The sequence below is a fragment of the Bidens hawaiensis genome, unplaced genomic scaffold, assembly GCF_021521415.1.
Source record: "Bidens hawaiensis isolate Kalapana, Puna unplaced genomic scaffold, B.hawaiensis_p1.1 tig00017340_1, whole genome shotgun sequence".
NCBI lineage: Eukaryota > Viridiplantae > Streptophyta > Magnoliopsida > Asterales > Asteraceae > Bidens > Bidens hawaiensis.
In genome coordinates, this window is record NW_027492621.1 from 44,891 (window position 1) to 61,043 (window position 16,153).

General features: G+C 35.6%; 1 pseudogene; it reads left to right on the forward strand.

The window, feature by feature from the left end:
• Nucleotides 1-11,924: 11,924 nt before the first annotated feature.
• Nucleotides 11,925-15,716, forward strand: LOC143553579 (NAC domain-containing protein 90 pseudogene; annotated as a pseudogene).
• Nucleotides 15,717-16,153: the final 437 nt, after the last annotated feature.

Sequence of the window (16,153 nt, forward strand, 5' to 3'; positions counted from 1 at the left end):
TTAAAAGATGGCTTCACGCTTTCTAGTTTCTACCACAGCGCCTGAAGAGGTAGGTCCCAGCAGAGCCCAGTTGGACCCGTAAGACTCACCTCAAAGAGACGTCTGCGCAGTTGGACCCGCAAGACTCACCTCAAAGAGGGACGTCTGCGCAAAGGCTAAACTCGCAAGACTCACCTTGAAGAGAGACGTTTGCGCAGAAACCAACTGGATCCGCAGGACCCACCATGCTCAGAGACGTGACGTCCTTACGCGCAGTACGCAAGCTGTTCCCGCAGGAAACGCCTCCCAATGGTTTCCAAGTACTCCGCCTGTTCCCGCAGTTACGGATACCAGCCATCAGAGAAGGCTACCCGCGCAGCAAGGCTACACGCACAAGGCTTAACACATAATAATTCAGTAGTCACCTGAAGGAATGAGCAAAGCCGGGAACAATCCCGCACAAAGGCGGGAGGGGGAATACTCCCGCCCAAATGAGCCAGTTCGTACGATACTGGAAGATCTTTTGTACTGTACCTGACGAGGTATGGGCAAAAGATCTGACCAAAGATACGACAGCTCATTGACAACAGTATGGCGAGCAGCATGCTCTTGTACTGTATGTCACTATTAGCCGCTGCCTACTCACCAACTCCTGTCATACCACGTGCATAGCCGGCAGTTGGTGGAAAAGGAATAGTACACAGCAGGCCTGGTCACTGTCAGCCGCTGCCTACCCACCAACTACCAGCATGGCACGTGCGTAGGCCACAGTTGGTAGAACAGGAATACTATTCAGCCGGCTACACCTTCTTGGAAACCTACCTTCGGCTATAAATACCCCAAATGGTATGATCATCATATACTATCTCGTATTACATATTATACCTGATATCCGCTCTAGCAATCTCTTAATATACATTTATATTTAAGAGCAATCTAGTCTGATTCTCACGCCGGAGGGTGGTCACAAGGAGGAACCCCCCCCCCATTCTCAGTGACGAGCTCACGGTGTCTGTTTTGCAGGTTATCAGAAGAACCATCTTTGCCGGGTCTAACCCCTCGTGGGAAACATCTATCTAACCCCCAGGTTACCCGTAATCTGACTGGGGTCGGTTAGTGTTTCTTCATTGGCGCCATCCGTGCATAGAAGCTAGAACTTCATTTCTTTTCAGTTTTTTCAAACTTCTGGAAAGATGGTTAAAGAAACTCCGGTAACCACAACCCCAGCTACTGGGGGGAATACCGGCGACTACACAGTATTTACGAACACTACCTCGGTTACCCAAACCGGGGCAAGTGCAGTAAATTTTACGAACACTACCCCAGTTACCCAAGCTGGGGCAAGTGCAGTAAACAACCATCCCCTGGGATTCAGTAATACCCAGGCGGAAGGACAACATACGAGACTCCCCCGCCAAACACTTGAACAAGTTAAAGCGTGGGCGGAGGCACGTCAGAAGGAATTCCAAGCTGAGTTTGACGAACGCTTGCGTTCCGTCCAACAGGCTGACGAATTTGGAAGCACTCGACAACAGCTCAACATGAGCAGTGAGTGCGAGTCCTCGGACGATGATCGGGAGGAATCCGACACCGACGCAAACCCTCGCCTTAGGGCGAAAGGGAAGCGTAAGGAAACGGACTTCCAAACGAGAAGGAATTTCGGAGAAACCTTCAAACAAAGGAACGCGGGGGGAAACCCACGTGACTTCTCCAAAACCTTCAGACCAACTGCTGCAAACGAGGGAACATCCAAGTTTGCAAGGGACATTGCGAAAGCAATCGCCCCGAAAAGTGCCAAGCAGATGCCCAACATCGGCACTTATGATGGTATATCTGACCCAGATGATCACCTGAACAGATTCATAGCGGGGGCAACCGTCAGCAACTGGACGGAACCCACGTGGTGTTATATGTTCCAGATGACACTGGTTGGAGCGGCTAGAGCGTGGTTTGACCGTTTACCGGTCCACCACATCTATGATTGGGCGGACTTCCAACACAAGTTCAGCCAACACTTCAGTCAACAGAGGAAATATATTGAAGAACAGTGGACGATCCTCAACTGCGTTAGAGATAAGGATGAACCTTTACTAGACTTCATCACTCGCTTTAACTCGAAAAAGCTGAGTCTGGGCGTTATAAGCGAAGACCTTGTTCGCGCCGCTTTCATCCAGGGCGCCGAATACCCAGAGCTTATCCGCACGTTGACGGGTAAAGATGGCATGCCATCCACATGGGATGCCATCATGACGGCAGCCAAGCGCTTTGCCGAAACAGAGAAGCAACTAGGTGGGAATCTGCCCCAGACTACAAACTTCTACACGCAGAGGACTAGAGAAAACAACGTCCAGACCGCCCGGCAAAACAAAAGAAGGAAGCTAAGCATGTGGCAGTCAAGGGTAAACTTTGACACCTCATCCAGCTCTCGCTCCCTAGTAGGCGAAAGGGGTAATACACACCCATCAAGCCGACACCCCAGGTGGACGCCGCTCACCAAAAGCCGACACCCCAGGCGGAAGGGGTAATACAAATCCCGTTATTACTTACTGAAACACCACGGTTATGCAACCCACTTCCATGCTTAGTTACCACTACACACGAAGTTTCAATAACATATAAAAACAATAAGATTATTTAAAAATAATTAAGTTAACGGCAAGTCAGTATATCAATAAGCGTTTATGGTTGTAACTCATCAAGGAGTAGTAACTCCTTTCCCATATCAAAATTTTCACATCATTCTTGCCTTCAAAAAAAAAAATAAAAATAAAAAATAATAATAATATAATTAAATAATGTTTACTGTAAGAACAACCAAGACATACAAACCCACCTAAAACCCAAACCCTCATAACAATCTGCAACACCAAAGGCATTAACAGACCATTACAAAAGCAATAGATTCATCAAACAGTGAGTAATCACCTCCACAATCATATTCCTACAGTACAATAAAGCTTCTCGTAAGGATAACCCTAACGAAAAGCCCTAAAATTGGTTTAATTTAGCTCGAAACGCTTCCATTTGGACAATTGGAAGGCGATCTTAAGGGCCACGCGTGAACAGATTTAAATTGGACAGTAATTGATTGATTAATGAAACCCTAGGGTTTGAGTGAAAGAGATGAAGTGACGGGTTTATTGTTATCGTAATGAGTTAGGGTTTTATAGAGAGGTTTGGGTTAGGTTCATTAGAGGCCCATGGGAATAAGTGGGCTTTGAAGGGTTATTGTAATGGGTTGAATGGATTGAACCGCTTGAAGTTGGAATAATAGTTTCGGGCCTAAAGTTATCTGGGCCCAGCTAAGAAGAATTACTATTTACTATTATTACTAACACAGGGTTAGGTTATAATAAGAAGTATAGTTTTTGTAGGAAGTAATCTTGTCCATTGATTTTGGACATGGAGGGTTGAGATTAGTTTAGGGGAAAATCAAATGTGAACATAAGGGAAAGAGTATAAAAGGAATAACACATTTGTTGACTTTCTCTCTCCACATGCAAGGCATATGTCAAATTCTCCCATCATTTTTAAATGTCCATAACTTTTTTTTACTACGTTTTTATTGAAAAACAAATTCACTATAATAACGAGTGTCTTTTTATCTTTTATATGAGTACCATATTGTTATATAAAAATTGAAAAAAAATAAGTGGGTTTTTACAAATTGTGTTTTACCAAAATTGTGTTTTATAAAATTATGTTATACAGTAGTATTTTTCATTATGTTTTTTCCATTGTGTTTTTTATATTGTGTCATACAATTGTGTTTTTTATTGTGTTTTTATCATTGTGTTTTTTATAGTGTTTTTTTCCATTGTGTTTTTTATAGTGTTTTCCATTGTGTTTTTTCGAACTTTTCCGGCCAGGTGGTGGCGGTGGGTGACGGTTGTGGTGGCGGTGGGCGGTGGAGTGGTGGTGGTTGTAGGAAATAAGTGAAGATGTAATTGGGTTTTTGAAATTAATGTAAGTGGGTTTTGAGATTAAAGTAAGTGGGTTTTTATATTAAAGTGTTAGACTAAAATACACTCCTTCCTAGCCTTCTTAGGAAAATCAAACTTCTTATTTGAACCTAACCCTACTAATATATAGTAATAATATATACAAATTAGAACTTTTATTGGGTTACTTGGTGACACCTTAGTGGTTGAATGCATTTTATTTTTTTCTTTATTTTTGGTACCGTTACGAACATAACGAAAGCTGGCGGAATGCAAATTGTGTTTTTTTTTGTTTTAGTTCTGATACTGTAACAAACGTGATGTAAACCGACAGAATTTGCGTAGACTCACTGCATTTTGATTTAGTTATGGTAACGTAACGAACGGTAAATGAACGAATGACGAATTTGCTTTTGTTTTTGTTTTAGTTCCCGTAAAGTAACAAATGTAACGGAGACCGACTGAATTTGTCTATATTAACCGCCTCAACTCCCGGAATCGACAACGCTCAGGTTTCACCAACACCCGAATTTTACCGACCGACACCACCCCATCGGTCCACCTCAATTTTTATATTTTTTTTCGTTTTATATTTTGTTTTAGTTCAAATACCATTAACCTAAAAACCCGAATTCACATCAACTTACAGTCTCAACACCCAGGATCGACGACGCTCGAGATTTACTGCCAGCCGGGTTTTAGCAGTATGCCTCGGCGCAATGCGCCAAGTGAAAAACTAGTTATAAGTAAATGTTGAGGTGAAAAAGGGCCTGAACTCGAGAAAAAAAAACCCGGAATCAGGTTTTTTATACCCGGGTTTTTACTTATCAAACCAGTACCTAACCCTACCCTAGGGTACGGATAGGGTATGCATTTAAGTATCAAAACCGTACCCATAACTGGACCCGATTTGATCCTGGTAACACCCGAAAACCGAAACCGGTTCCATACCTGGAACTAGGTTTTTCCAATACTCGAAATCGGGTTTTTCAAATATCTGATCTATACCTGAAATTGTCCGACAAATAACCCAAAAAAGAGCATTCTCTTAAAAAACCCAGTCTATACTCAAAAAAACCCAAAAATAGGGAAAATTTTCAATGCCCGGTTTTTAATACCCGATTCTATACCCAACCTAAACCCCATGCATAGCGTATGTTTTCTAGAGACAATACTCAGACCCAAACCCGACTCAGGTATGACCACTATCCGATTTTTAAATATCCGAGTATTAGAAAAACTTGATTTGTATACCTTATAAGTAAATGTAGTGTCATGCTCCAATGGTATATTTAAATTTGTGATGAAAATGACAGTTCTTGAGATGTCATACTGAGCACGTTTGCTATTTTCATTTCTTGAAATGTAATATAAGTTAAATATTGAATCCTACTACCAACGCAGTTTGTTAGAGCATGTTTGGGATTGAGTTTGAAAAATGCTTATTGGCTTTTTTAAAAGCGATTTTGAAAAGCCAGGATTTGTGGCTTTTAAAAAACTCTTGTAACCCTTTAATAAGAAAGATTTTTGTGTTTGTCAAACACATTTTAATTTATTGGCTTTTTGAAAACACCAATAAGCCAATAAACATTTTTCAAACTCAATCCAAAACATGCTCTTAATGTCGCATTTCACATCGACTCGCATATATATTGAATCATATTTTGACAGATAAACGTCTAACATGTTTGATGAATCTTGTTACTCTTGCATTTGTTGCAAAGCGAATGTCTTTTTATTGCAAATCCAGACAATAAGTTACTTTTTTCCAGTAAGGTTCGGCTCCACCAACATTTATGTGCTGCCCAATGCATTCGCACAAGTATTAAAAGAGGTGCGCCTTTTTGTTTTCATCAGTACTGTTTTCAAAAACACTATGATATTCATTTCATACTTGGATGATCTGTTTGACATTATCTATATTTGGTTAGTTGCTAAAAAAATCACAAGATAACAAACTCGTAATAAATAAGTAGTTACAGTTTTAAAAACCATAAATATAGTTGTAATTGTTCGACATGTAACCAACTCGATATCTAAAGTCATCACATATATAAAACAGTCTGCTTGGAGGTCATGAAACATTTATAATGCTTTCTCACACTATTTTTAGTATTGTCGCATGTCATCTTATCGTAAATATATTTTTAAACGTATTTTAGACGTATCAGCATTCACATTAAATGTTGAATTCCCACCAAACATAAATGGACAACATGGTTTTCTTTTGTGGTCCCTCGGGGGCAAGACGACATCTAACACTAAACCTTCTAGTTGGCTCATGTACGATCGTTTTTATTTTTTTTATTAACTTTTATCGGAATAAGAAATTATTATAATTGTAAACATCATCAACATTATTATTATTATTATATAATAATAATACTATTGTTATTGATTCTTTTGACGACATGTCACTCTCTACCCTTAACACCAAATTACACATTTTATGATGAGCATATAATGTGTTAATTTATAATTTGTAATGATTTTTTTTATAGGATAGACCGACGACGGAGAATATGTAGAGGAGAGAACTTAAATTAAGGTTTGATAATAAAAGAGTTTCACAAATAAATAAGATGGTATAACTCGTTTATGGGCTATCCGGGTTTGATAAGACCCATGATCCATGAAAATTATTGTTTGGTGATTAATGGGTTATTTCACAAATAAATTAGATGTTATAACTCGTTTAAGGGATATCCGGGTTTTGTGAGATCTATGACCCGCAAAAATTATTGTTTGATTATCAAAAGGTTTCACAAGTAAATGAGATTTTATAACCCATTTAAGGACTATCCGGGTTTGTTGAGACCCATACATATGAATTTGGGTCAAACATGAGAAGTCTTAAATAAAAAATCAAGCAATCTGATAGCTTGAGAAGGGTGAGGAGCAACCAGAGAGAGAAACATAAGATTTTTTGGTAGACAATTATATAGATATACTTGTTTTATCCCCCGTATTATAAGGGTTGTTTTATATTTTTTGTTTATAATATTACGAATGTATTTTTTTGAATTTTAATTTTATTTATTGTAAATAAATTAATAATATACTTGAACATATTTTGATATATTTATGTTTGGTCTTCACTTTTGTATGAAACATTGAATGAATCGTTACTTAATTTTTTTATTTGTTCGTTCATGTTTATTTGTTATAATTTGAATATTATTTTGTGAAACGTTTCATTAAAGTTATATTAAAAGAAAAAGAATCACTACTTTAATAAATCCATATTGAGAAATTATACTAGGGTTTGATGATTAAAAGGTTTCACAAATAAATGAGATGTTATAACCCGTTTAAAAGTTATCTGGGTTTGATGAGACCTATGACCCGCTTATTATTTTGCTATAAATTATTTCTTAATTATAAATAATATACATTTAAAAAAAATGGATATTAATTTTAGTTGGGACTAATCTATAGAATAATAACTAAGTTTTAAAATTGTTCCAATTAGGTCACTTATAAAATATTTGTTCCAATCAGGTCACTAAAGTTTCATTTTTGTTCCAGTCCTAAATATTTTTAACTAGATAACAGGATATCTAGGTTTTTTTTAAATAGTTTGACATTGCAATTTAAAAAAAAATAGTAAAAATTGAGAAAAATAATTTTTAAATTGCGAAAAATGGCAAAAAAAAGAAGAAAATTTAAGTTACTTTTTCTATAAGAAACCACTATTGTTTAGAAAAATTTCAAAAAGATAGTTAGGTGATATTAAAATATTTAATAATAGAATTATTACTGCTTTCGATACAAAAAAAAATTGTATTTTTCGCAATTTTTCAGAACACTTTTTGGCATATGTTCAGTTTGTTTTTCGCAATTTAAAAATTATATTTCTCAATTTTTATTCTAATTTTTTAGTTTTTAAAAAAATATTATGCAATGTCAAACTATTAAAAAAAAACTAGATAACATGCTATACAGGTAAAATATATAGAATTGAAACAAAAAGAAAACTTTAATTAATGACCTGATTGGAGCAATTTCAAAACTTGTTACTATTCTATAGAGTAATCATTGAATTTTAATATATCCAAACCCTATTTTATAGGATTTGCATATCAAATCTTTATTAAGATTAATTTTTAATTTAATTTGATGTTATAACTTGTTTAAGGCTATTTAGGTTTTGTGAGACACGTACCCATGATTTCGATTCAAACGTATGAGAGAACACCATTTACAAATGAAACAATCTCATGACTTGAGGGGGGGGGGCAGAGAGTTTTTTGAGATTTTGTTTATAAATGATGGTGATGATGATGATGACACCTCAAATCTAAAAGAAATTATTTAAATAAATTATATAATATACTACACGAAAGAACTGGTAAACGGATGTGATGGTTTCTGGTAAACGGGGGGTCAAATTTTTGGTCAAAAACAAATAAATTTACACTACATATAAAATTTTTGGGACGAAAACGAAAATTTACACTTCCGCGTAAAAAACAAAGGGAGGTCAGGGCTACCCCTGACCCTCATTATACTTCGCTCCAGGTCAAACTTAAGGCCCTTTTAGCCAAACTTTTCTTTCCTTTTTTTTATTTACCCTAAGCCTAGGCACCATGGTTGTTTCGGCACAAATAGAAAAGTAAAATGCTTATGAAATACTTTAAAATAATGTGCCCACAAATCAACAGATAACTTACTGGTGCTCGAAGGCACGGAAATTACGCTCTCTTTCTCTCTCACATGCATATATACATATATAATTATAATATTTTTTAAAAGGATTTGTACGTGAAGGTTTATTGTTTTAGAAAAAGTACAGGTTTTAAGAAAAGTTTATAATATGAGTACCTTTTTTTTTTCTTTTTTCAAATTCCCCCACTTTATTATTATTATTATTATTATTTTTAATTTCTTTTAACTGTTTCATACATTAGTAACTTTTTTGAAAAAGAAATTACATCATAAGATCAAACACTTGTTTCTATTTTAATTTGAATAGTAATTAATGCTATGTTATATTTATTTATTTGTAATAACTTATACGAAATTATGATGTTTTAGCTTATAATTTGAGAGCTTCGGAAAGTAAGGGTCTAAAGCACCCATTGGATAAACAACATAACCTAATTGAAGCGGGGCTCATCTACAAATTAATAGTAATTAAATTTTGAAGGGAGAACACAAATTCATTAAGTTAAAATGGTATATTAAAAATGAAAATTTCAAATTAGGGTTAGGGTTCCTAAATTTGTATCTACAAATTAAGGAAATGGTCACATAACCATGCATGCTGACTTCTTCCATGACACTGGTCACTAGAAACGTGTTGAGAAGATCGGAGGTGTTCACACGCAGCCCGTATCGTACTTTCATGCAACTACAAACGACACTTCACGTTCCAAGTCTTTTTTAGTAAACAAGGAATATTGCAGACTATTTAAATCAACTCACGTGGGCACCAACAAGAATGTGCCATATATAATGTTCGGAGGAATATAATTTAAACCAAAAAAGACTAATTTTAGCTATGGGATAATATTATAAACACTGACAAATCTTCTATTTTTTTTTATTATAAATAAATAAAATTAACATCTTTATTTTGTGGATCACAATACAATATAATATAATAGCGTTTGCGTTTGCACAATCAAGTATAATAGTACATAAAATGCATATCATAGCCATTTAAAGAAAGTATAACGGTACATATATTACACGTAAAAATCACATATAGTCGTTACTCATGGATTTACTATTTGAATGTTGCAATGTTGCATACATGGACGGAAATTTATAGGGGAGAGAGGGGTTCCTTGTTTTTGGATTCCGAAATTCTAAATAGAACACCTATATTTTCAGTAAATATAACCTATATATTTTCGGTAATGTTTTTGGACTCTTAAGTGGTAATATGTGGTTTTTGATAGCCTAAACCAAACCAACTAAAAGAACTTGTTATTTTTTGTTTAGGATTTATGGTCGGTGAATTTTATTTACTTATTTTATTTTGCAAGGACTTAATAGTATTTTTTAATATTTTGACCCCTCCAATTTTAAGCTTAAGTCCCGTAACTGATTGCGTGCGTAACAACTGTATTAAAAGAAACACCATTTTTGTGCTTTGGAAGTGACAAAATGTCAACTATTTGATCATAATCAATGTTCTTTTGCAGTGATTTCAATCCAAAAGTCTAATTCTCGAAGGTTTTAGAGAGGGACATAATTTGACTTATGGTTTTTAAAAGAGAAAAGTTTTGCAGGTTTCATAGAATTCTTGTCCTTGGATAAAGTTGTTTTCCATTTATTTTTTTATTTACTTATTTATTATTTAACTTTTGTATATATATAACCTCATTAATTAAGTTTAATACATAAATTAAAATAAAAAAAGTAAAACAATCAAGAAATCATTAGCACTAATGTATGAATTAATATCTTCATCTTGTCTCGAGCTATGTTCTTTTCTTGGTTCTTGATCTTCGTGTCTACTCTTGTTTTTTATTACAATTTGAGAATCCTAACAACTATAAAAAGGTTTTCAAAACAGCCTAAGAATACGACATACAAAACCAAAAATAAAAACAACCACGGGTCTAGGTTTTGGCAATGAGCAACACAACCATTTCAAAATGAAAAGGTAAAAATATTTTGCCAAACAAAAGTTTTGACGAAGTAAAAACAAAATGCTTTAATCATTGTATAGCAAATTTGCTTTTAGAGATTTGTAAAAGCGGCTCTGGTATCATTATTGGGTTCCGTACACATATACGCATGCGCCGCATATGTTATGCGGCGTGTAAACTTACACGGCGTATAAATTTACACGGCGTATATATTTGTTCTATATATATATATTTTGTTTTGTTTCTTGTATGTAATTTTCATTATGAGATAATAAAATTTTCTTCCATTCTTCATTTCTTCTTTTATTCATGTGTTATCGGTTTTCAACGATTACACACATTCTTGATCCAATCAAGAATGCTGTTCAAAAGTCTATATACGAATACAATAACAACATACGCATAGCAATGTTGTAAAAGTCGTTAGGCGGTCGACTAGGGAGTTGCGAGTACTTGGGAGTAGTTGGGGATTACTCGGAAAATAACTAAGGAGTACTCGGCCGAGGCGGGGAGTACCGAGTACTCGATCTAGGCGGGGAGTAATCGGGAAGTACTCGGCCGCCTACTCGAGAGATTACAACATTGACGCATAGTAAAGATAGGTTACATACATTTCAGATTGCATACGAAATTGAGACATCGCGGCACAATACTTGTTTGCTAGCTAGAATCAAGACACAAACTCACCTCGAAACAAACCCGAAAACCCTTTCGGTCTCCTTGGCTTTGACTTATTATCGCTTAGCGACGACAAGCCACGGTGATATATGCGACGTTCTAGCAGCTGGTGATGGCAGCAAAATGAGATGGCGGCGGTGATGTATGTACAATTGCATAACCCATTTGAATCTTAGCTTAGAGCAGTGTTAGTTGAATATCATTATATGCCTACCTATAAAAAGACTTTTGACTTTTGCTTTCTTCGATTATTTCCATAACTGAAGAGCCAGTTTGCTCTAAGATGTCACAATAAAAACTACTAATGTGATATAAGTATATAACACAGTTTAATTTGTCATAAAAACTATTAATTATAAAATTGATTCATGTTTAGTGTTGTTGACCGGGTATGCATAGTTCGGATTGGATCGGTTTTGAGCAAAAACTGAATCAAAAACCAAAAGCAAAAAGGTTTTTTTTTTTTTTTCAGTTTTAGTTTGGGCTCTGTTCGGTTTCGTTTTTTGTTTCAGTTTCGTCATCTAAGCTGGAAAATGTTGGGCAAAAAGAATCATCAATGAATATCTACTGGTAATCCGTCGTTCCATCGATAATCTGTCAAAACAATGTTTAAGGGTGTCACTAGTAAAATTGTCGTATGTGCCCACATTGATATGTTGGGAATATATACCCGACCGTGGGTAATCTGTCTGAAAACAAATTACCACGACGTGGTTTTCGATGGATGTTCAACGATAAGTTATCTTCTATAACCACCGTCATTGGCGGGTTTAGATTCTACCCAACAGAAGAAGAGTTGATATCGTTCTATCTAAAGCACAAGATAGAACCAGGCACAATAAGATTGCAGCAAAGTATCGAAACAGTCATACCCGAGCTTAACGTTTATGATTTCTATCCATGGGACCTCTTACGTTAGTACTTCATTTACGCCTTTAGTATCTGTCTTTTTATTCTTTTTTATAAGTTGGTGTAAATGCCATTACGTGAATATTACCGGTGTCGGTTTGTCCTAATTAATTTATTCTGTCGTTTAGAATCCTAACACGTGAGAATATGATATATATAACATATAACTTTTATATAAGATTTATAAAAAGTGCAAACTCATGCAATTCAAAGCAGAAAATTCAAAAGATTGAGTGCTGATAGAGTTGTAATTAAAGAGCTTTTAAAACCTGTTACAAAGTTGAAGATAAACCCTAAATATTTTTTAAATTAGAAAGTTGATGTGATGATGTCCATACCTTAATCTTTATCAGTTAGAGAATTATTCTGTTTTGTACAATCTTAATCTTAAAAGTTGGTGCCCATGGTGATTACGGTATCGGTTCTTACCAAAGTGATGGATAATAAAATCGGAATCGATTTTTGTAAAAAAAAAAATATTTTCTACTGCTTAGAGTTCTAACACGTGAGAATATATATGATAACATGTAATTTTTGTATAAGATTTTTAAAAGGCACAAAATTATACAATTTAAACAGAAAATGCTATAGATGACTTCTGATAGAGTTGTAATTTTAGGAAGTCTAGCCCTTAAGACCTGTTACAACATTAAGAGTATTAATTAAACCCTAAAATAAAGAACTACCACCTTAATATTCAGAATTTTCATCTCATGCATAACATTTATGAACCAGAATATGCGGGAGAGCGATGTCGAGGAGACCCTGAACAGTGGTTCTTTTTCATTCCGCGACAAGAAAAAGAAGCAAGAGGAGGAAGACCATCCCGCCTCACGAGTTCCAGCTACTGGAAAGCCGCTGGCTCACCGAATATTGTTTACTCTTCTAGTAACCGAGCCATTGGGATCAAGAGACCATGGTTTTCTACAATGGTAGAGCTCCCACTGGGACAAAGACCAAATGGAAGATGAATGAATAGAATGCTTTTCAAGATCAATCCTCAAATACTAACAGAAATCCAACGGTATATATTTTCATTCTTGTTTGTTTCTTGTTTAATTTAAAATTTGTGTTATTATTCAAATTGAGTTTGTCAACGAGTACACGACCTCTATTTTGGAAGAGAGAATAACATTTTATTTATTTTTTCTTCTTCAGATTTAATTTAACATACAGTTTTATTATTATGAAAATAATTTTTAATATTTTAAAAGGCCCTCTTTTATATTTTGATGTAAATTTTAACTGAAACTGGATTATATTAAAAATAAACCAGTGCCTTCAGACCTTTTAAATAAAACTATGTATTTAGAAGTTTTAAGATAATAGATAACTAGATATTATAAATTATTGGACAAAAACTAAGTTGTAGGCTCAATGAAATTAGAAAAAGAAAAGAAAATTTAAAAACAGTAGGCCTGTAACGATCTGAATATTTACTGAACCATTACTCATTCAACGAAAAGTTTGGACAACATCTTTTGTTCGTTTAGCTAAACGAACAACCATGAACACATATTTGCTCGTTCATTTATGTTGGTTCGTTTAAATTAGTTTATTTATGTTAATTTATGTGCGTTAGGTTAAAGTTTTGTCCGTTCAAATGCTAGTAAACTTTTATATGTGAAATTACAATATAGAGTGTGGAGTTTATTTGTAGTCTATGGACGTAGCCAAAGGTAGCACATACAAAACTTCGTAGCTTGTCAAAGTATGGTTGTTTTTTTAAGTAGACTATAGTATGGAGAAGCGTTTTGGAGGGTTGATGAGAGCTTATGAGATAATTGACGGTTGTGAGGTGGGCATTTTGGCATGTGTAAGGGCTAGGCCGGTTTCGACAATATGCCTATGCTTGGCATACCATTGTGGTAGGGTGTGTGAGGTGAGGTGAGGTGAGGTGAGGTGTGACACAGATAGTCGGATATAAATATGTATTTTGTATTACGGTTTACAAATATATTGTAGTATTTGTATCCGTGAAAAGTAACAATTGGAAAAGCGTAATTGTAGAGGCGCATTATTATAAGATAATGTAGATTGATAAAAGGGTAATTACTGGCTCTTGTTTATTGACAAGAGTTACAATTTTTATCTAAATGGGAAATGCATGGAATACAAGAAGACAAAAATTCAAAGGTTTTATTGTTGGGATGACCCAATATATGATGCCACTGCTTGGTGTTGGTCTTTTGCAATGAGAAGAGTGACTAATGACATGAGTACCGGAGTTCATATATGCCATTTCTAGGGGGAGTTTGGAATTTCGATCCTTGATGACGAAAAGAAAGTCAAAGGAGGGTTCAAGGGGTGTTGAGTGCCGCGATTGTATTGTCATCTTGTTCATGGTTTGCTATTGGCTGTTGTGAATGACAAAATCAGATGTGGGTTGAAGTGTTCCCCTATTGTTTGTGGTGGTTTAGCTAAATAAAGCTCTTGGTTTATGAGTTTTTCATGCAACTCATTGAAGGTGATGGGAGGCATGGATTGCAATGGCTTTCACAGCTTGTAGGTAGTCGGCTACCGGACATGTTAATTGGTGTTATGGGGCAATGTTTCAAGCGATCTTGGAGTTGCTTCATGTGATCTCTTAAAGGCGAGGCATATATATATAGTGGCGAAGATATTCCAAGCTTCAAGGGACAGTTTTGCATTGGTAATGATAGGTATGATTTGGCCGGTTGGATATATACGCTACCGACAAGAGCACCAAATAATAGGCGATCTTGCCAGACCGGTTTAATTGGCGGGTAGTCTTTGTGTGGAGTGTCCGAGCCGCTTGCAGCCATGAAAGTTAACTTAAAGGAGGCAAGGGGACTATGGTGTTGCAAGTTGCAAGTTGCAACTAAGTCATGTCCTTAATATATGATATATGACATAAGTAGCACTTTCTCCGGAACTATTTGGTAGACTACTTTTAATGCCATACGATCATATGTCTTCGACTTTCCACTATGGCACCATCGATCACCCGCACTCATACACAAAGTGGCAACCTGGTGGCTCTAGCTTCTAAGACCACTTGTTGGTTGCGGATGGAGGATGAACGATGAATGATCCGGTTTGTATTCCACATTATGAAATACTCAATTTTAAAGAAAAAGAAAAGAAGAGATCACATATTTGTAAAAACAGCTCATATTATTTTTTGTAATAGAAAATATAAAGGAAAATAGAACAAGTAGACCAGAAAACAAATTATTTTAATAGAATTTCATAATGTGAAAGAATTATGAAAGAATGAAAGATCCATGCAACTTCTAATTTATTTTGTTGTATAACACAAACTATTAAAATGCAGTTGATGAAAGAATTCAGTTTGTGCCGAATTTACGTGAAATCAAGCAATTTGAGATCATTTGACAGAAGGCCGTCGGGTGTGATTATAAACAAGCAACCACCAGCTGATCCGCAACCCCTTCAAAATAACGAGCATCATGCAAGCACATCAACTGGACCTAACCGTCCGGTGATGTTAACGATCTTGCCCGATAGTACTAGTCATGATAACTCCTCGAATGATCATCAAACTGTTAATAATCATTCTCACCCTTTGATGAATATTAGTGATGACCAGCCTTTGTGGGATTGGGAAGAATTATATAAATGATTCTAAGTGACCGATGTAATTAGTTAAGCATAATTTGAATAAGAAGGTGAGTTATAGTTTTTATTATATATGTAACGATGTAAATGAAAATCTTTAGCTGATCGATTAACTGGCCTGTATAGCTTGTCAACTTTCTTTTGTTGGGTTAATCGGTTTGCTCGTGGGTCAGCCAGTCAGCGGGCCAGACGGTTCATTGTAGCGGGTTAGAAGCCGGTTAACGGGTTTACCGATCACGAGTCACGTTTGAGGGTCAACGGACTGGATCATCATCCATCAGTTAAGGGTCACATGTATAGAATTAGTCCAAGTTTGACCAAGTTTCATGGGATTGGAGAACAAGTGGGCGTTGAAGTCTGTTTTTGAAATAGAGGAATACTTGGTCAATTTCAACATCTGTTTTATGTGTCTATCTACTATAAAAAAAAATAGCTGGGACT